A 21,227-nucleotide genomic window follows, 5' to 3' on the forward strand; every position below is an offset into this window, starting at 1 on the left:
GAAGCTAGGGAAGGCTAACATTTTATAAGTAAATTAGAATACACATGTGTGACAGTGTTTTCCCCTCATATTTTCATTTAAGCTTTTTCATATTCATCCAAGTAGTCCAACCAACCTTTCCGACCACACTAATATCTTAGGGAAGAAAATTATTCTGTTTTTATGATTTAGTCAGAGCTTTGACTACCTTAAATTGAAAAATATTCCTGTTGCTTTTTGAAAACTTTCCTCAAGTGAACTCAGATTTATGTAAGAATAATCCCATAGAGACAAAAGAAACAGAGTTTTCAAAGATATAACCACATAAAAACTGCACATTTTGCATTCATCAGACACCAGCGTTTATACTTTTTATCTGACAATTACACTAGAGAGAAGCTGTTATATGTCCTGGTCTGCATCAAAAGGTCAGTGTTGGTCCTTTGGAGTATGAAACAGATATAGAAGAGGAGAAGATCAAGATGAAGTCCTAATATTATGGAGCATCATGCAACAATACTCCATAATCCTTCCAGTCATTTCTAATGTTATAGCATATCCATGCTACAACGAGGAAACTGAGATTCAGAAAAGATAAGTTGTTTATTCAATGCCACACAAAAAGTGACAGAATTGGCATTTGATCCCCAGTCTCTCCAGAGGGGATCTTCCTACTGTATAGGTTCTCTCCAATTTAGAGCATTTTAAAGATTTCACAGCAATGTTGCATATACTAGCTCATCTTCAGTCTAGATTCAGTTCATTTAATTAGCAATGATGGAAACAGGAGGCCAAATGTTAAATAGAATCAATTCAGCCAAACCCTTCCATATGCACCATTTTCAGTTTATACTCCAATTATTCTTTAATCTCACAATTTCAGAACAAAAACTCATTTGTTAGGAAAAAAGGAGTTGGGAAGAACTTATAAACACTGATTACTTTTTCAAATATATGGCTGTAAAAGACAAATTGCTTTCCTGCTTCTTTATTATGCTAGCTAATGCTTATCATTTCATACACGCGTCAAACACTAATTGATGAAACTTTGAAAGAGGAAAGGAAAGAACAGTATCTCACTTTGAAATATCTTTGAGAACTGAAAATTAAAATGAACATAAAATAATCGGGGGCGGAGAGAAGCTCACACTCTCTTCACTTCAACCAAGCGCTCATAAAAGACACCAATTCATACCTCCCACCTGCTTGGCAATTTGAGAAGAAAGACCAGCTTACTCATCTGCTCTTTGGATTAATTCTAACATCTTTGATGAGAAGTTTACTTGTTTTCATTCAGTAGTTGTGTGTTTGTATCATTTTCCACACAATAAACCCACCACTCAAAACAAGTTTGATGTGTATTTTTCATAAAGCCAATTAGGCAGCAGGCAGTTTGAAAGACTCCTTTGCAAATCACATTAGCAGTTGGATAATTTCTCCAGGGAAGAGTGGGAGGAGCCCTGGGTCTTTTAAAATTCCAAATAGATCTTTATTTTCATCATGTCTTTTTTTCCTTAACAAAGTTAACTTCTTTAAGTGTTGCTCAGAGAGAGAGCTACGGCCATCTTGAACGCTGATTCCTTGGTAGAGAGCTCAGGATCATACTTGGTGGATGCAGCACATTGAATTAATTGGAGAAGGGACCAAATTTATGTGACTACTGAACACTTACGCACTCATTAATTCTTCCAGACTTTGCAGAAATCATTTAATGCCACAGGGTTTTGTTACTAGTCCATTGTTTCCATTTCCCCTTTTCAAGGTCACTGAAATGTTTCAGTGAAATAATGGTGCTCCAGTTGCCTCAAATAATTAATGTGTCTCTAATGTATCTTTCCAACAGAACATGCTTTAGCTATTAGTGAGACTAAAGGCTCTTATTAGTGCCTTCCATCAGGAACCAAAGATTTCTAGAATGTCAGAAGTTTATGAAACTAAAGACTACATCCTTGTAACATTCCATTTTATATGATTTCTTTTAATATTATTATTATTATTTTTTAATTTATTTATTTATGGCTGTGTTGGCTCCTCGTTTCTGTGCGAGGGCTTTCTCCAGTTACGGCAAGCGGGGGCCACTCTTCATCGCGGTGCGCGGGCCTCTCACTATCGCGGCCTCTCCTGTTGCGGAGCACAGGCTCCAGACGCGCAGGCTCAGTAGTTGTGGGTCACGGGCCCAGTTGCTCCGCGGCATGTGGGATCTTCCCAGACCAGGGCTCGAACCTGTGTCCCCCGCACTGGCAGGCAAATTCTCAACCCCTGCGCCACCAGGGAAGCCCTAATATTATTTTAATTATCTTGAATGCAGAGCAATTCGCTGAGACTAGTCCAAAATCAGTTCATCTAAAGAATTCACCATTTTTTAAAAATTAAATTTTATTACTTTAGTAACATAATTATACCAACAAATAACTATCAAGATTTTAGGCAGGGCTTTTCAGCTAGAAATCAGCTTTTATTAACTGCATGAATTCAGTAAAAATTGATTGAAAACAGATTTCCTATAAAGGCTATAATTTCTTTTCTCCCTCTTTTCTCTCTCTTTTTAACTTAAAAGTTATTTAGTTACAAAGGAACCACAATTTTCAACAGAAAATGTAAACATAAATTTCAAATGAATCCAAGAAGAATCATCACAAATTCTGAATTTATAACAACTAAGATTTTACTAGAATAAAAACAAGATTCAGTCATTCCTTCATTATTTATTGACCATTTAATATACCCTTCTGTAAATGTATTCAGTATGTTATTGAATAAAATAATCTGTGACTGAGTGAGAAGAGATAATAAGAATGCTGGATAGTGCTAAGTACAAGACAAATAAGAAAAATGAGGACAGGATATGGGAATTAGGAGTGTCTGAATGCACAAGTTGTAATTTTACATGGTCTGGCCAGGGTAGGCCTCATACAGGAGGTAACGTGTGATCACGACTTAAAGGAAGTAAGGAGGGAATCATGCTGGGTCTAGATTTTCCCGCAGAGGAAAGGCAAGTATAAGGTCCTCAAAGTGTAAACATCCTGGTAGATTTGAAAAAAATCACAGGATTAATGTGGCTACAGGAGATTCAGCAAAAGGGAGCATAAAAGAGATAAAAATAAAGAGGCAATTTGGCGATGGGGAAGGAGGAGGCAATCAGAAGGGACTTGGAAGGACTTTGGTTTCCTTCTTAGTAAAAGGGGGAGCCATGGGAGAGTTTTGAGCAAAGCATGACATTGTCTAATATATTTTTGAAAGTATCTTCTGGCCACTGTGTTGAGAATAGATTGCAGGAAGGCAGGGATAGAAGCAGGGTGACCAGCTGGGGGCTATTATACCAAACAAGGTAAGAAATGATGGCTTGAACCAGAAATGATGTGAAAGGTACTGACTTCAATGACACTCTTTCAAATCCCTTTGAGCCTCAAGTACTTTGTTGTCTCTAAATAACATGATTTTCTGTGCTGTATTATCATATATATTTTTGTTATATTTCTCCCTCAATAGACTGTGAGCACCTCAAAGACAGGAACCATATCTCACTCATTTTTTACTCTCAAAGCATTCTGCCAAGCATGTGAGGGTACTGTATAAACTATTGTGAAATAAACAAGTTAAAATTAATCTCAATGAACAATGTATTTTTCACTTCAGAATAATTTTTAATATGTAATTGAGAGGTAAAAAATATAAGAAGGCTGAATATTAATAGGCCAGCGAGAATTACTAAGCTTTGAAATAGCAAAATGGATATATTTTGTGCATTCTTCCCCTGTGAAGTAATTCACATTTACATTCTTTAAATTAGGCTGTTAATGCTAAACCCTTTGATATCCTAATTAGTAAGAAAAATGACAATATTTTCAGAAGTATTTACTTAGGAAAGAAACAGTTCTTTTAAAAAAAAACACAGACCTGACAGAATGGAGTTACATTACATTACAGAACTACATACAATATATAATGTAATATAGAATTATAGAATTACATTAGTGTTCATGAGTGTCTCCAAACCTAGGAGAATCTACATTAGCTTAGGATCTGCATTGCTGGATCTGATTTGAAAAATATTTCATGTGCCACAAAGAATATAAAAATGTCAAAATCTTCCACCAAAAATAACTAAAAGGAATTATAAAATAATGTTTTTTAATCCTTTATGTTTTTAACAGGAATATACAAAATAATACTGATTTCCCTTTTTGAAGAATTTGTTTTTATCTGATCATAAACCAAATATACATTCATTATAAAAATGAAGTTTTTTTTTAATCACATAAGTTTTTGCCAACAAAACATTTTGGTATATTTCTAACTTTTTTCAGTGTAAAAATTTGCATATTTCTTATTTTACAAAATTGAAATTACATTATACATAATCTCATAGCATATACTTTTTACTTACCACATCTGACCATTTTCCCATGTCATTAAATATTTCTGAAGATGTGTTTTACTGCATTTGTGTTACCATTTTTCTACTGTTTTCAGTTGATCAAATATATACTGAGTACCTACTATATGCTAGACAATACGTTAAGCGCTAGACCCAGTCTCATGAAGTACTTGCTCTTTCAGAGAGCTTACATTCAACAAATGGTGCAGGTAAAGTGCAATGAGTGCTATAAGATGCTATGGAAACAGTGGCCCACCTAACTTACTCTAGGAAAATCAGGCTACATTGAAGCTGAGACCTGCAGAATAAGTAGGAGATAACAATCTGTGTTGAGGGATTTCTGGATTGTATTCCAGGCAAAGGAAAATGTGTGTTCCAGGCAGAGGTGTGTGGTCAAGAAAGCCCATGTCTCGTTCAAGGTGGCAAGAGGAAAAAATAGAGTAGTAAGGAATGTGGTATGGAGTCTGAGGTTCCAAATGACAACATCCATTAAACAGCTTAATATACAGGTCTAGTGTTCAATAGAGGTCACTTAGCTAGAAACAGGGATTTGGGCATGTTTAATATATGTCTGGTGATTATTCTATTCACCAATCTAAAATCACTTGATTATTTTAGGAAGGCAAAAACCTATTATTTATATGGTTTGTACATTACAATAATATGGTATTTTATATACAGTTGGTGCAAAAGTATAATTTGAACAATAAATATTTGCTATTTGAATACTGCAACAATTATTTGTGATTGTTACTAGAGGTACAAGCTGGTACATTAAAGAGTCTAATTTTTCTCAGATTACCAAAACTGGGCAAAAATTAAGAAAACTAAAATTTAAGAAAACACTAAAAGTTATCTTCTTTCCAGAGATATATTCTTTCTATATTTCAGCTGCAGATAGTAAACAAATTTTAAAAGCTTGCAACATTAGAAGGTGCTAAGTGTTATTAAAAAAGTAGAGAAAGAGAGTAGGAATGTGGGGTAGGAGAGGAGGGGTTGTAATTTTGAATACAGTGGTCAGAGGAGGTCTTACTTAGAAGATTTTCAAGCAAAGATTTCACGGAGGTTGGGGAATAAGCCACATAGATATCAGGGTTAGATGTTTCCAGACAAAAAGCAAGGAAATCAGTAAGGTTGGAGCAGAGATAGCATAGCAAGGGAGAAAATAACAGGCGATAAAGTCAGATGGGGGGGGAATGGGCAATGGTGTGTGGCTTCAGAGTTCATTCTAAGGAATTTGGGTTTTACTCTGAATGAAATGATAAAACCATTGTAGGGCTTTGAATCAAGAAGTAATATGGGGGAGAGCTTCAAGAAGGCAGAAGAGTAAGATGCGGAGATCACCTTCCTCCCCACAGATACACCAGAAATACATCTACACATGGAACAACTCCTACAGAACACCTACTGAACGGTGGCAGAAGACCTCAGACCTCCCAAAAGGCAAGAAACTCCCCACGTACCTGGGTAGGGCAAAAGAAAAAAGAAAAAACAGAGACAAAAGAATAGGGACGGGACCTGCACCAGTGGGAGGGAGCTGTGAAGGAGGAAAGGTATCCACACACTAGAAGCCCCTTCATGGGCGAAGAATGCGGGTGGCGGAGGGGGGAAGCTTCGGACCATGGAGGAGAGCGCAGCAACATGGGTGCAGAGGGCAAAGCGGTGAGATTCCCGCACAGAGAATCTGTGCCGACCGGCGCTCACCAGCCCGAGAGGCTTGTCTGCTCACCCGCCGGGGTGGGCGGGGCTGGGAGCTGAGGCTCCGGCTTCAGTCTGAGCGCAGGGAAAGGACTGGGGATGGCGGCGTGAACACAGCCTGAAGGGGCTAGTGCACCACAGCTAGCCAGAAGGGAGGCCGGGAAAAAGCCTGGAGCTGCCAAAGAGGCAAGAGACGTTTTCTTGCCTCTTTGTTTCCTGGTGCGCAAGGAGAGGGGTTCAGAACACCGCTTAAAGGAGCTCCAGAGACGGGCAGAGACGCAGCTATCAGCACGGACCCCAGAGACGGGCATGAGACACTAAGGCTGCTGCTGAGCCACCAAGAAGCCTGTGTGCAAGCACAGGTCACTACCCACACCTCCCTTCCGGGAGCCTGTGCAGCCCGCCACTGCCAGGTTCCCGGCATACAGGGACAACATCCCTGGCAGAACACACAGTGCGCCTCAGGCTGGTGCAACATCACGCTGGCCTTTGCCACCGCAGGCTCACCCCACACTCCATGCCCCTCCCACCCCCACCACGCCACCCCCAGCCTCAGTGAGCCAGAGCCCCCGAATCAGCTGCTACTTTAACCCCATCCTCTCTGAGGGAAGAACAGATGCCCTCAGGCGACCTACAAGCAGAGGCGGGGCCAAATCCAAAGCTGAATCCCGGGAGCTGTGCGAACAAAGAAGGGAAAGGGAAATTTCTCCCAGCAGCCTCAACAGCAGTGGATTAAATCTCCACAATCAACTTGATGTACCCTGCATCTGTGGAATACCTGAATAGGCAATGAATCATCCCAAATTGAGGAGGTGGACTTTGGGAGCAACAAGATATATATTTTCCCCCTTTTTCTCTTTTTGTGAGTGTGTATGTGTATGCTTCTGTGTGTGATTTTTGTCTGTATAGCTTTGCTTTTAGCATTTGTCCTAGGGTTCTGTCTGTGTTTTTTGTTTGTTTGTTTTTAGTATAGTTTTTAGTGCTCATTATCACTGGTGGATTTGTTTTTTGGTTTGGTTGCTCTCTTCTTTCTTTCTTTAAGTCTTTCTCTTTTTTATTCCTTAAAAATTTTTTTTTAATAATTATTTTTTCTTTTAATAACTTTATTTTATTTTATCTTCTTCTTTCATTCTTTCTTTTTCTTTCTCCCTTTTATTCTGAGCCGTGTGGATAACAGGCTCCTGGTGCTCCAGCCAGGTAGCAGGGCTGTGCATCTGAGGTGGGAGAGCTAAGTTCAGGACATCGGTCCACAAGAGACCTCCCAGCTCCACGTAATACCAAACGGCGAAAATCTCCCAGAGGTCTCCATCTCAACACCAAAGCTCAGCTCCACTCAACGACCAGCAAGCTCCAGTGGTGGACATCCTATGCCAAACAACTAGCAAGACAGGAACACAAACCCACCCATTAGCAGACAGGCTGTCAAAATCATAATAAGGCCAAAGACATCCCAAAACACACCACCAGACATGGACCTACCCACTAGAAAGACACGATCCAGCCTCATCCACCAAAACACAGGCACTAGTCCCCTCCACCAAGAAGCCTACACAACCCACTGAGCCAACCTTAGCCACTGGGTGCAGACACCAAAAACAATGGGAACTACGAACCTGCAGCCTGTGAAAAGGAGACCCCTAATACAGTAAGTTAAGCAAAATGAGAAGACAGAGAAACACACAGCACATGAACGAGCAAAGTAAAAACCCACCAGACCGAAGAAATGAAGGGGAAATAGGCAGTCTACCTGAAAAAGAATTCAGAATAATGATAGTAAAGATAATCTAAAATCTTGTAAATAGAATGGAGAAAATAAAAGAAACATTTAACAAGCACCTAGAGGAACTAAAGAGCAAACAAACAGTGATGAACAACACAATAAATGAAATTAAAAATTCTCTAGATGGGATCAATAGCAGAATAACTGAGGGGAGAAGAATGGATAAGTGACCTGGAAGATAAAATAGTGGAAATAAATACTGCAGAGCAGAATAAAGAAAAAAGAATGAAAAGAATTGAGGACAGTGTCAGAGACCTCTGGGACAAAAATAAACACATCAACATTCGAATTATAGGGGTCCCAGAAGAAAAAGAGAAAAAGAAAGGGACTGAGAAAATATTTGAAGAGATTACAGTTGAAAACTTCCCTAATATGGGCAAGGAAATAGTTAATCAAGTCCAGGAGCACAGAGAACCCTATATAGGATACATCCAAGGAGAAACACGCCAAGAAACATATTGATCAAACTATCAAAAACTAAATACAAAGAAAAAATATTAAAAGCAGCAAGGGAAAAACAACAAATAACATACAAGGGTATCCAAATAAGGTTAACAGCTGATCCTTCAGCAGAAACTCTGCAAGCCAGAAGGGAGTGGCAGAACATATTTAATGTGATGAAGGGAGAAAACTTACAATCAAGATTACTCCACCCAGCAAGGATCTCATTCAGATTCGACGGAGAAATTAAAACCTTTACAGACAAGCAAAAGCTAAGAGAATTCAGCACCACCAACCCAGCTTTACAACAAATGCTAAAGGAACTTCTCTAGGCAGGAAACACAAGAGAAAGAAAAGACCTACAAAAAAAAACCCAAAACAATTAAGAAAATGGTAAAAAGAACATACATATTGATAATTACCTTAAATGTAAATGGATTAAACGCTCCAACCAAAAGACATACACTGGCTGAATGGATACAAAAACAAGACCTGTATATGATGTCTACAACAGACCCACTTCAGACCAAGGGACACATACAGACTGAAAGGGATGGAAAAAGATATTCCATGCAAACGGAAATCAGAAGAAAGCTGGGGTAGCAATTCTCATATCAGAAAAAATAGACTTTAAAACACAGACTATTACAAGAGACAAAGAAGGACACTACATAATGATCAAGGGATCAATCCAAGAAGAAGATATAGCAATTGTAAATATTTATGCACCCCACATAGGAGCACCTCAATACATAAGGCAAATGCTAACAGCCATAAAAGGGGAAATCGACAGTAACACAATCATAGTAGGGGACTTTAACACCCCACTCTCACCAATGGACAGATCATCCAAAATGAAAATAAATAAGGAAACACAAGCTTTAAATGATACATTAAACAAGATGGACTTAATTGATATTTATAGGATATTCCATCCAAAAACAACAGAATACACTTTCTTCTCAGGTGTTCATGGAACATTCTCCAGGATAGATCATAACTTGGGTCACAAATCAAGCCTTGGTAAATTTAAGAAAATTGAAATTGTATCAAGTATCTATTCTGACCACAACACTATGAGACTAGATATCAATTACAGGAAAAAATCTGTAAAATATACAAACACACGGAGGCTAAACAATACACTACTTAATAACCAAGAGATCACTGAAGAAATTAAAGAGGAAATCAAAAAATACCTAGAAACAAATGACAATGAAAACACGACGACCCAAAACCTATGGGATGCAGCAAATGCTGTTCTAACAGGGAAGTTTATAGCAATACAATCCTACCACAAGAAACAAGAAACATCTCAAATAAACAACTTAACCTTACACCTAAAGCAATTAGAGAAAGGAGAACAAAAAACCCCAAAGTAAGCAGAAGGAAAGAAATCATAAAGATCAGATCAGAAATAAATGAAAAAGAAACGAAGGGAACGATAGCAAAGATAAATAAAACTAAAAGCTGGTTCTTTGAGAAGATAAACAAAATTGATAAACCATTAGCCAGACTGATCAGGGAAAAAAGGGAGAAGACTCAAATCAATAGAATTAGAAATGAAAAAGGAGAAGTAACAACTGACACTGCAGAAATACAAAGGATCATGAGTGATTAATAAAAGCAACTCTGTGCCAATAAAATGGACAACCTGGAAGAAATGGACAAATTCTTAGAAATGCACAACCTTCCAAGACTGAACCAGGAAGAAGTAGAAAATATGAACAGACCAATCACAAGCACTGAAATTGAAACTGTGATTAAAAATCTTCCAACAAACAAAAGTCCAGGACCAGATGGCTTCGCAAGTGATTTTCACCAAACATTTAGAGAAGAGCTAACACCTATCCTTCTCAAACTCTTCGAAAATATAGCAGAGGGAGGAACACTCCCAAACTCATTCTACGAGTCCACCATCACCCTGATGCCAAAACCAGACAAAGATATCACAAAGAAAGAAAACTACAGGCCAATATCACTAATGAACATAGATGCAAAAATCCTCAACAAAATACTAGCAAACAGAATCCAACAGCACATTAAAAGGATCATACACTATGGTCAAGTGGGGTTTATCCCAGGAATGCAAGGATTCTTCAATATACACAAATCAATCAATGTGATACACCATATTAACAAATTGAAGGAGAAATCCATATGATAATCTCAATAAATGCAGAGAAAGCTATCGACAAAATTCAACACCCATTTATGGTAAAAATCCTCCAGAAAGTAGGCATAGAGGGAACTTCCCTCAACATAAGAAAGGCCATATGTGACAACCCACAGACATCGTCCTCAATGGTGAAAAACTGAAACCATTTCCACTAAGATCAGAAACAAGACAAGGTTGTCCACTCTCACCACTATTATTCAACATACTTTTGGAAGATTTAGCCACAGCAGTCAGAGAAGAAAAAGAAATAAAAGGAATCCAAATCAGAAAAGAAGAAATAAAGCTGTCACTGCAGATGAAACGATACTATACATAGAGAATCCTAAAGATGCTACCAGAAAACAACTAGAGCTAATCAATGAATTTGGTAAAGTAGCAGGATACAAAACGAATGCACAGAAATCTCTTGCATTCTTATACACTAATGATGAAAAATCTGAAATTGAAATTAAGAAAACACTCCCATTTACCAATGCAACAGAAAGAATAAAATATCTAGGAATAAACCTACCTAAGGAAACAAAAGACCTGTATGTAGAAAATTATAAGACACTGATGAAAGAAATTAAAGATGATACAAATAGATGGAGAGTTAGACCATGTTCTTGGATTGGAAGAATCAATATTGTGAAAATGACTCTACTACCCAAAGCAATCTACAGATTCAGTGCAATCCCTATCAAACTACCACTGGCATTTTTCACAGAACTAGAACAAAAAAATCTCACAATTTGTATAGAAACACAAAAGATCCCGAATAGCCAAAGCAATCTTGAGAAAGAAAAATGGAGCTCGAGGAATCAGGCTCCCTCACTTCAGACTATACCACAAAGCTACAGTAATCAAGACAGTATGGTACTGGCACAAAAACAGAAATATAGATCAATGGAACAGGATAGAAAGCCCAGAGATAAACCCATGCACATATGGTCACCTTATCTTTGATAAATGAGGCAAGAACATACAGTGGAAAAAAGACAGCCTCTTCAATAAGTGGTGCTGGGGAAACTGGACAGCTACATGTAAAAGAATGAAATTAGAACACTCCCTAACACCATACACAAAAATGAAATCAAAATGGATTAAAGACCTAAATGTAAGGCCAGACACTATTAAACTCTTAGAGGAAAACATAGGCAGAACACTCTTTGACATCAATCACAGCAAGATCCTTTTTGACCCACCTCCTAGAGAATATGGAAATAAAAACAAAAGTAAACAAATGGGACCTAATGAAACTTAAACACTTTTGCACAGCAAAAGAAACCATAAACAAGACGAAAAGACAACCCTCTGAATGGGAGAAAATATTTGCAAATGAAGCAACTGACAAAGGATTAATCTCCAAAATTTACAAGCAGCTCATTCAGCTCAATATCAAAAAAACAAACAACCCAATCCAAAAATGGGCAGAAGACCTAAACAGACATTTGTCCAAAGAAGATATACAGATTGCCAACAAACACATGAAAGAAGGCTCAACATCATTAATCATTAGAGAAATGCAAATCAAAACTACAATGAGGTATCATGTCACACCAGTCAGAATGGCCATCATCAAAAAATCTACAAACAATAAATGCTGGAGAGGGTGTGGAGAAAAGGGAACACTCTTGCAGTGTTGGTGGGAATGTAAATTGAAACAGCCACTATGGAGAACAGCATGGAGGTTCCTTAAAAAATTAAAAATAGAACTACCATATGACCCAGCAATCCCACTATTGGGCACACAGCCTGAGAAAACCATAATTCAAAAAATTCATGTATGGGCTTCCCTGGTGGCGCAGTGGTTGAGAGTCCGCCTGCCGATGCAGGGGACACGGGTTCGTGCCCCGGTCCGGGAAGATCCCACATGCCGCAGAGTGGCTGGGCCTGTGAGCCATGGCCACTGATCCTGCGCGTCCAGAGCCTGTGCTCCGCAACGGGAGAAGCCACAACAGTGAGAGGCCCGTGTACCGCAAAAAAAAAAAAAAAAAAAAATTCATGTACCACAATGTTCATTGCAGCTCTATTTACAATAGCCAGGACATGGAAGCAACCTAAGTGTCCATCAACAGGTGAATGGATAAAGAAGATGTGGCACATATATACAATGGAATATTACTCAGCCATTTAAAGAAATGAAATTGAGTTATTTGTAGTGAGGTGGATGGACCTAGAGTCTGTCATACAGAGTGGAGTAAGTCATAAAGAGAAAAACAAAAACAGTATGCTAACACATATATATGGAATCTAAAAAAAAAAAAGGTCATGAGGAACCTAGGCGCAAGAAGGGAATAAAGACGCAGACCTACTAGAGAATAGACTTGAGTATATGGGGAGGGGGAAGGGTAAGTTGGGACAAAGTGAGAGAGTGGCATGGACGTATATACACTAGGAAATGTAAAACAGCTAGCTAGTGGAAAGCAGCCGCATAGCACAGGGAGAGCAGCTCGGTGCTTTGTGACCACCTAAAGGGGTGGGATAGGGAGGGTGGGAGGGATACACAAGAAGGAGGAGATATGGGGATATATGTATATGTATAACTGATCCACTTTGTTATAAAGCAGAAACTAACATACCATTGTAAAGCAATTATACTCCAATAAAGATGTTTAAAAAAATAAATAAATATTGGAAAAGAGTACAGAGTTTCCTCAAACTATTTAACATAAAAGTTCCACATGATCACTAACATACCACTGTAAAGCAATTATACTCCAATAAAGATGTTTAAAATAAATAAATAAATATTGGAAAAGAGTACGGAGTTTCCTCAAAAAATTTAACATAAAAGTTCCACATGATCCAGCAAACCCAAGTCTGGATATATTGAAAGGGAATTTAAAAAAAAAGAAATAATATGACTTACAATCTGCTGTGTAGAGAACAGGCATAGGGAACCAGGGTGGAGGCTACTGCAATAACCCAGTCAAAAGATGGTATCATCTGGTCCATGATGGACGTGATGGAACTTGTCATTTATGCTATGAAAAGAAAGCATCAAGTAAAAATATTCAGTTAGCTAAAATGGTTGTTATAGATAATATTAATGCAGTTAATTTTTCTTATTTGTGGTTAGTTATATTCTATAAAGTCTCGATGAAGACTGTCAAGTACTGAATTAGTGAGTAATGAAACTTTGCCCCTTGAGGAAATACAGGGTTAGATTTATTTGAGCCTCTGTTCATAACATTTTGATCAACTGAGCAGTATCTAACGTTGTGTTTCTGTTTATAGATACTTAATTTAATATATATTGTTGATTCATTAGCATTGAACTCACCACCAGCAGTGCTATAACACATGCCTGAAATCTGCTTAACAAAGACACGTATTTTATCTGCAAAGCACAGCACAGCCTTCCTGTGCTTAGAAGCCTGCCCAGCATCACCTCAGCACTATGTTGGGGGACATTTGAAGTGGTGAAATAACCAACAAAAAAAAAACATCTCAAAAAACATGACAGTAAATAGACTAGGAAGGGAACGTGTGAGGTGGGTGACTCAAATTTTTTGCTCCTCTGCACCCACCCACAAATGACCAGGACTGTGAGTACTGATTCAGGGTATAATAAGTTTTAGTGAGTAGGTGAATTAGCAAATATGGAATCTGTGAATAATGAGGATCAACTGTATTCCTCTAAATGTACTTCTTATTGCACACCATGTTTTGGAAATATCTTAGAGAGTAACATATAATATCACAATATGAATCTATTATTTTAAATGGATTTTTCATTTTTATCCTATGTAATATTCATTAAATACTTATAATATTTATAAATATTATGAACAATATGATATCTCCCAGGAATAAAAAATTACTACATAAAAAGAAAGTACAACTTTACCAACCCACCCATTCACCATGATCAGTTTTTTTTTCTTTTTCCTTCTGGGATTTTCATACCTCCATGGAGATATTAGAAATAAAATAAACTAATCAATTAGATTACAATTTTATTTTATTTTATTTTTTTAATTTTTTTGCGGCACGCGGGCCGCTCACTGTTGTGGCCTCTCCCATTGTGGAGCACAGGCTCTGGACGCACAGGCTCAGCGGCCATGGCTCACGGGCCCAGCCGCTCCGCGGCATGCGGGATCCTCCCGGACCGGGGCACAAACCCGTGTCCCCTGCATCGGCAAGCGGACCCTTAACCACTGCGCCACCAGGGAAGCCCTAGATGTACAATTTTAAAAACTTCAGTCTTCTACTTCTAGTAAATATTTTGATTTGTTTGGTGTTTCTTCTATGAATAACATTCTTTAGAAAGTTGCAATGTTGTTAAATGCTTTGAATGTGTTCGTGACACACTCGTAGTCAGTAACTTCATGCTCATTAAGTTGGGACTTCAATTGCCTTCAAGTAAAAAATTCTATAAAAGCTTATTTCCAAAACTGCCTATCAAGTAAGCTAACAGTTTCAGTTTTAAAGAAGAGAAGCATCTTTACTTTGTTAGAAAAAGTATAAATCTTTTGTTCCAGTAGTCTTTTTTTAATTGAGGTATAGTTGATGTACAATATTATATAAGTTTCAGGTGGACAACATAGTGTTTCACAATTTATAGTTATTATAAAATATTGGCTATATTACCTGTGTTGTACAGTATATCCTTGTAGCTCATTTTATACATAGTGGTTTATACATTTTAGTCCCCTATCCCTTTCATGCTTCTCCCCCTTCCTTCTCCTCTCCCCCACTGGTAACCACTAGTATTTTTCTCTGTATCTGTGAGTTTGTTTCTTTTTGTTATATCCACCAATTTGTTTTATTTTTCCACTAGTCTTTATTAAACTAAATCCTGCCCACTTTTCTTCCTGAGCTGTCTCTTCTACAAATTGTTCTGACAATAGTACAGCAAATCGATGTCTTCCACTATCCTGTTCCTACTTCCCTATCTACACACTGTTCAAGACTTATTCACTAGTTATTTCATTTAGGTTAATCTTTCATCCTCATATATATCTGTACACCTTAAGCAGGAGACGTATTCATATCTCTCTTATCCTCTACAATAGGATTTCTTAACCTTGGCACTACTGACATTTTGGCTGGATTATTATTTGTTGTGAGGGGCTTTCCTGTGCACTGTAGGATGTTCAGCAGAATCCCTGGCCTCTACCTATTCGGTGTCGGTAGCAAATCTTCCCACCCCACAGCCCTCCAAGTTGTGACAACCAAAAACATCTTTAGACATGGCCTAATGTCCCTTGGGGGACAAAAATCACTCCTGATTAAAAACTATTGCCCTATACCATATGCTATAGTCTGGAGTAGAAATAAACATTCTTTTTAGATAATTCAGTCAAATTTATTCAGTCAATAATCAATACACATATGAAGTAGATTCGGATCTCTGGAATCCTAATAAAACATACTGGAAGGCTGCTTGCTCTTCACAGTCGATGTTCTTAAAGGAACAAAATATTCTAGCTGTTAAAGAGAGCAATCAATGCAAAATTGATCTAAATAAATAACTCCCTAGGTAATAATTTTTAACGTTTTTATAACAGAAGAATTTCTAAACTATTCTTAGTTACTTTAAAATAAAACATTAACGTTAGCCTATTTGTATTATGGTTCTTCTTTACATTTGTGGTATTATATAAATATCTTAAATTTTCGATTCTTGACACTCAAAGCATGGTCCAAGGACCAGAAGTGTAGACATCAGTGGGGAGCTTTTCAGAAATTCAGAATCTCAGGTCCCACCCCAGACTGAATCAGAATCTGTGTTTTAACAAGATCCCTAGAGATTTGTATACACAGTAAAGATTGAGAAAGACTGGGTTAGATGACTCTTCTCTCCCACTGTCCACTCTAAATTTAGTAAAATAAGATTATATCTTGTCCAGATAGGACTCTTTCGCATTTTTATGCTAATAATCATATTATTTTTAATTTTTATCTATTTATTTGAAATAACAGAAAATTAGATATAGCCAGCAGAATAACAGTGTTTTATTATAAATGCTTTGAGCATCAATCAGCTGAATCATGTACTACTTGCTTATTAAGACAAAATTGAGACTTCAGCTGATATATAATTAGTATTTCAATTAATGTGGCTACATGTAGATAAACATATTTCAGGAGATTCTTGACCCTTGTTCTTCATCATTTATTACCTTTTCAATATAATCATGTTCTGCTCCCAGATATATTTCTTTTGCAATAATTTTGTACAATTTTGATTTTTTCAAAAAATGGATTTTAGACTGGAAAAGTAGGCATGCCAGTGGTTTCTATGGCTAATCCATTTTATATTATGCTTAATGAGTTTTAGAGTCAAATAAATTTTCAAAATCATTTTAAACAAAAATAACTTTTACTTGCAGAATCCCTTCCCTTCCCTCCTGATAGTTTTATTCTCAATTTAGCAGTGGTGAGGGCAACAAACATGATGTTGAAAGTTAAAGAAAAAGGAGGAATAATAAGAGTATTTTTTTCTGTTTTCATGTTCAGCACCCACATTTAAAAACACACAGTGACTTTCCACAGGATAGAAAAATTAGTGATAGAGTTAAATAAAGTCATTTCTTTCTTGCCACTGAAATAAATAAAAGGTGGCTTTGCCCAGGGCTTCATATTAACTGAGGAATAGATGAGAGAAAGGCGATACGCAAATTTGAAAGGTGACTTTTTTAGGATCCTTTCCAGTCTCATTTTTGGAATTAAACATCCAGATGATGAAGGACCGGATAGCCAAAGCCCTGTAGAGTTGGGAAACCTAACAACTTTGTTTCTCTGTGCCCCCTGAATCTCCAATTTAAAAAAAATCAAAACACAGAAGAGGATGGATTGGAATGAGAAGCAGATCCCCAGAGACAAAAGTGTAACTGCTGAGCATTTCAACTGCCCTTTCATCAGCCAAAGGCAAAACCCTGACTGCTCCTTCAGCTACCTAGGTCGCGGTCTGCAAGGACAATATATATTCCCCAAAGTGCTGGAAAAGCTAAATTCCTACCTTAAATAAAGGGGGAGAGAGGGGACACTGAATGACACAGAGAGAGCACACTTCATTTTCTTTGCAAAGAATGTAAATGCAAAATAGAAATACACAGGGGAAGATCATGTGAATAAATACAAATGAGTTCAGCATTTGCTGTGAGGTAAACGTTTACATTTCTTTTGAGTGCTAAGTGCAGAAAACATTGCCTCCCACACTAGACAGCCAGAGCTTTTCCTCTGCACATTTACACAGGCTCAATAATCCATCATTACTTCATCTCACAATCTGATCTGACCTTTACAGCTTTGCTTCTTTTATCATCTCTTTTTCTCCAATGTCTGGCTGCCTTTATTTTACAGTTCTACATTCCATCAAACTGCATTCTTCTTGTACATAATTGATACTTTCTCCAATTATCCACACAGCTGTGAACCTATGTATATTTTCAAAGAACATTTAATGAACTGAGACTTGGTGGACTTAATAATTAAAGTATATATTAAAAGAATATGTGTGCTTCTTAGAGATTTTGTGTATGTCTCTGAAGTCCTCTGGTAATATGCTTTTCATGAGAATGGAGAGATTTTTTTAATATTTAAGAAAGAAAAGAGAAAGAATGAGCAGATATTAGATGAAGAGAAAGAAAAGAAGAGACAAACCCATAACAAAGCATGATGTAGATATGCCACCCAGAATACCCTTGGTTATAAAAAATATCTTTAGCATGTATTCTTCCTTGAATCCTTATTTCTGGTGATTTGGGCTCCCATTTACTGATAGTAATAGGTGAAACTAACTAAAAAGGCTTTATTTTTCTGCCCTCATATTTGGAACCCCCAAGTAACTGCTTCAACTCTTCTCAAATATCTATCCCCCTCGTAAAACGAACAGTAACTTCATGTAGGCAAGTATTTGTATTTTTTCTACTTAATGTGTTAATGCAGATGCCTGTAAACACACAATGAGTTATGTCAACTCTTGAAAAATTTCCTTTTGTTTTAAATTATTAGGTCCCTAAGTGGCATGGGTTGTAAAATTCTTGTACTTTTAATATATTCTGATATTATGGGGAATTGTGAAACTCTGATGGAAGTTATGAAGGGGACATCTATTCTCACTTCTCTCCCTGGAATTACAGTAGCCCTATAGGTCTCAGTTTTCTCATCTATAAATTGAAAGGACTGAACTAGGTGATCTCTATGGTTCATTCCAGTTTTATTATTCTTTGATTCTCATGTAATGCTTTTTAGATGCCACTTCAATTGAGTAAACCCAAAATGTAATAAGAAGAAGAAAAGTTAAATTCATAGAAAAGAGTATTTGTTCAACATATCTAATTTGTGAGGGTTTCATTAAATAGTTCATTACTACCTATTTTATTAAAGAATGTGTACTACATTTAAGGTTGCCAAATTTAGCAAATAAAAATCCAAGACATTCACAGTTGAACTTGAATTTCAGATAAACATCAAATAACTTTTTAGTATTAGTGTGTCTCATGCAGTGTTTGGAACATGCTTATACTAAAAAAGTATTTGCCGTTTACCTGAAATTCAAGTTTAACTGAGAATTACATATTTTATCAGGTACCCTAACTAATACTTTTTCAACCAGTTTATTATAATTCTTCAATAGACAATTAGACAAAAATCATACTTTTGTAAAATAGTCTTTTACCATTTTTGCCAGTGAATCAGCATAGTGATTTTGCAGATATTATTTAATAACATCTAAATTCTTCTTTATGCTCCTGATTCAGTTAAGAATGCCTACTGTATAGCACAGAGAACTATATGCAATATCCTATGATGAACCATAATGGAAAAGAATATTAAAAAAAGAATATATATATATATATATATATATATAAACTGAATTGCTTTGCTGTACAGCAGAAATTAACACAATGTTGTAAATCAACTATACTTCAAGAAAAAAAATTTTTTAAAGAATGAGCACAATATCATACTAAACTTCTATAATTTAAAATATTTCTTCATATGCTCCCACCTACTCAAGATAGTGAGGGAATAGTGCATTCTGGTTAATCTGCTATTCATCCAGTGTCCATCTATGTCTCACATGGATTTTTCCATTTTTCAGAGGATCATAAAGAAATTATACACTTAAGATTAAAAACTTTCCTATAACACCAAAAACACAATACATAAAATGATAAATTGATCATTTGCACCTCAACAAAATGAAAAACTTTTGCTCTGTGAAAGATTATGTGAAGAGAAGGAAAAGATAAACTGCAGCCTGGAGAAAATATTTGCAAGCCACATATCTGACAAAGGCCTTGAATCGAGAATATATGAAGAACTCTCAAAACTCCAGTTAGAAAATTGAAAAAAAGACATTAAGAGGATATACAGATGGAAAATAACATTAACCATCAAGGAAATGTAAATTCAAACCACAATGAGATGTTACTATATCCCTATCAGAAAGGCTAATAAAAAATAATGGTAGTACTAAATTCTGACGAGGATGTAGAAAAACTGTATCACAGATACATTGCTGCTGGGAATGTAAAATGGTACAGTCATTCTGGAAAACATTTTGGCAGTTTCTTATAAAACTAAGCAACTATCATATGACCTAGCCATTGCACTCCTGCGCATTTATCCCAGAGAAATGAAAATGTATTTTCACACAAAAACCTATACACAATTGTTCATAGCCCCTTTATTTGTAATAGCCAAAACCTGGAAACAGTCCAGATATATCCTTCAATGGGGAATGATTAAACAAACTGGTATATCCATACCATGGAATACTACTCAGCAATAAAGAAGAACAAACTTGGTACATGAAACAACTTGAATGCAAATTATGAGAATTATGCTGAGGGGAAAAAGCTAACTTCAAAATGTTGCATACTGTATGATGCCATTTATATAACACTGTTGAAATATCAAAATTATAGAGGTGGAGAATAGATTGGTTGTTACCAAAGTTTATGGAGGGTAAGAGAGGAGGCGATTGTGGCTGTAAAGGGGTAGTTCACGGGAGTGTGTTGTAGTGATGGATCAGTTCTTTATCTTGTTTGGTTGTGGCTACAAGAACCTACACGAGATAAAATTTCAGAAACACACACACACACACACACACACACACACACACGAGTGCATGTAAAATCAGTGAGATCTGAATAAACTCTACAGATTTCACCAATGTCAATTGCCGGTTTTGATAGTGCACTATAAAAAAGTGCACTTTTTTCACTGGAGAAAATTGGAAGAAGGATAAACAGAAACTCCCCATACTCATACACATTTTTTTTTTTGCAACTTTCTGTGAATGTAAAATTGTTTTAAAACTAAAATTAAAAGAAAAAAACCTATCCTGGGTAAAACTTTTGACTCTGAAGGCTTTGGGGGATCCTATATTAATCTACTGACACAAAGTGATTATTGATAGGTATGTATTTATTGCTATTTTGTTACTTGTTTTCTGGTTGTTTTTGTAGTTCTTTGTTCTTTTCTTCTTCTTTTAGTCTCTCCTCTTATGGTTTGATGATTTTTTAGTGTTACGTTTGTGTTCTTTTCTCTCTAGTTTTTGTGTATCTATCGTAGGTTTTTGATTTGTGGCTGCCAAGGGATTCATATATGTTGACCTATTAATTACATCTACTTGTTTTAAACTGATGGTCATTTAAGTTCAGATACATTCTAAAAGATCTGCATTTTTTACTCCTCTCCCCCATGTTTTGTACTTTTGATGTCATATTTTACATCTTCTTGTCTATCCCTTAACTGTTTATTGCAGTTATAGCTCATTTTACAATTTTTGTCTTTTAACCTTCATATTAGCTTATTTAAGTGGTTATCCA

General features: G+C 36.6%; 1 long non-coding RNA gene across 1 annotated transcript in view; it reads right to left on the minus strand.

Moving 5' to 3' along the window:
- LOC307187006 overlaps window positions 1–21,227 on the minus strand; it is a 316,216-nt gene that overhangs the window by 226,821 nt on the left and 68,168 nt on the right. Inside the window, exon 2 of the long non-coding RNA XR_013828525.1 lies at window positions 13,307–13,421. This is a non-coding gene — a long non-coding RNA (uncharacterized lncRNA). The remainder of the gene's footprint in view (window positions 1–13,306; window positions 13,422–21,227) is intronic.

This window comes from Stenella coeruleoalba, assembly GCF_951394435.1.
Source record: "Stenella coeruleoalba genome assembly, chromosome: 5".
In the NCBI taxonomy this organism is placed as follows: domain Eukaryota; kingdom Metazoa; phylum Chordata; class Mammalia; order Artiodactyla; family Delphinidae; genus Stenella; species Stenella coeruleoalba.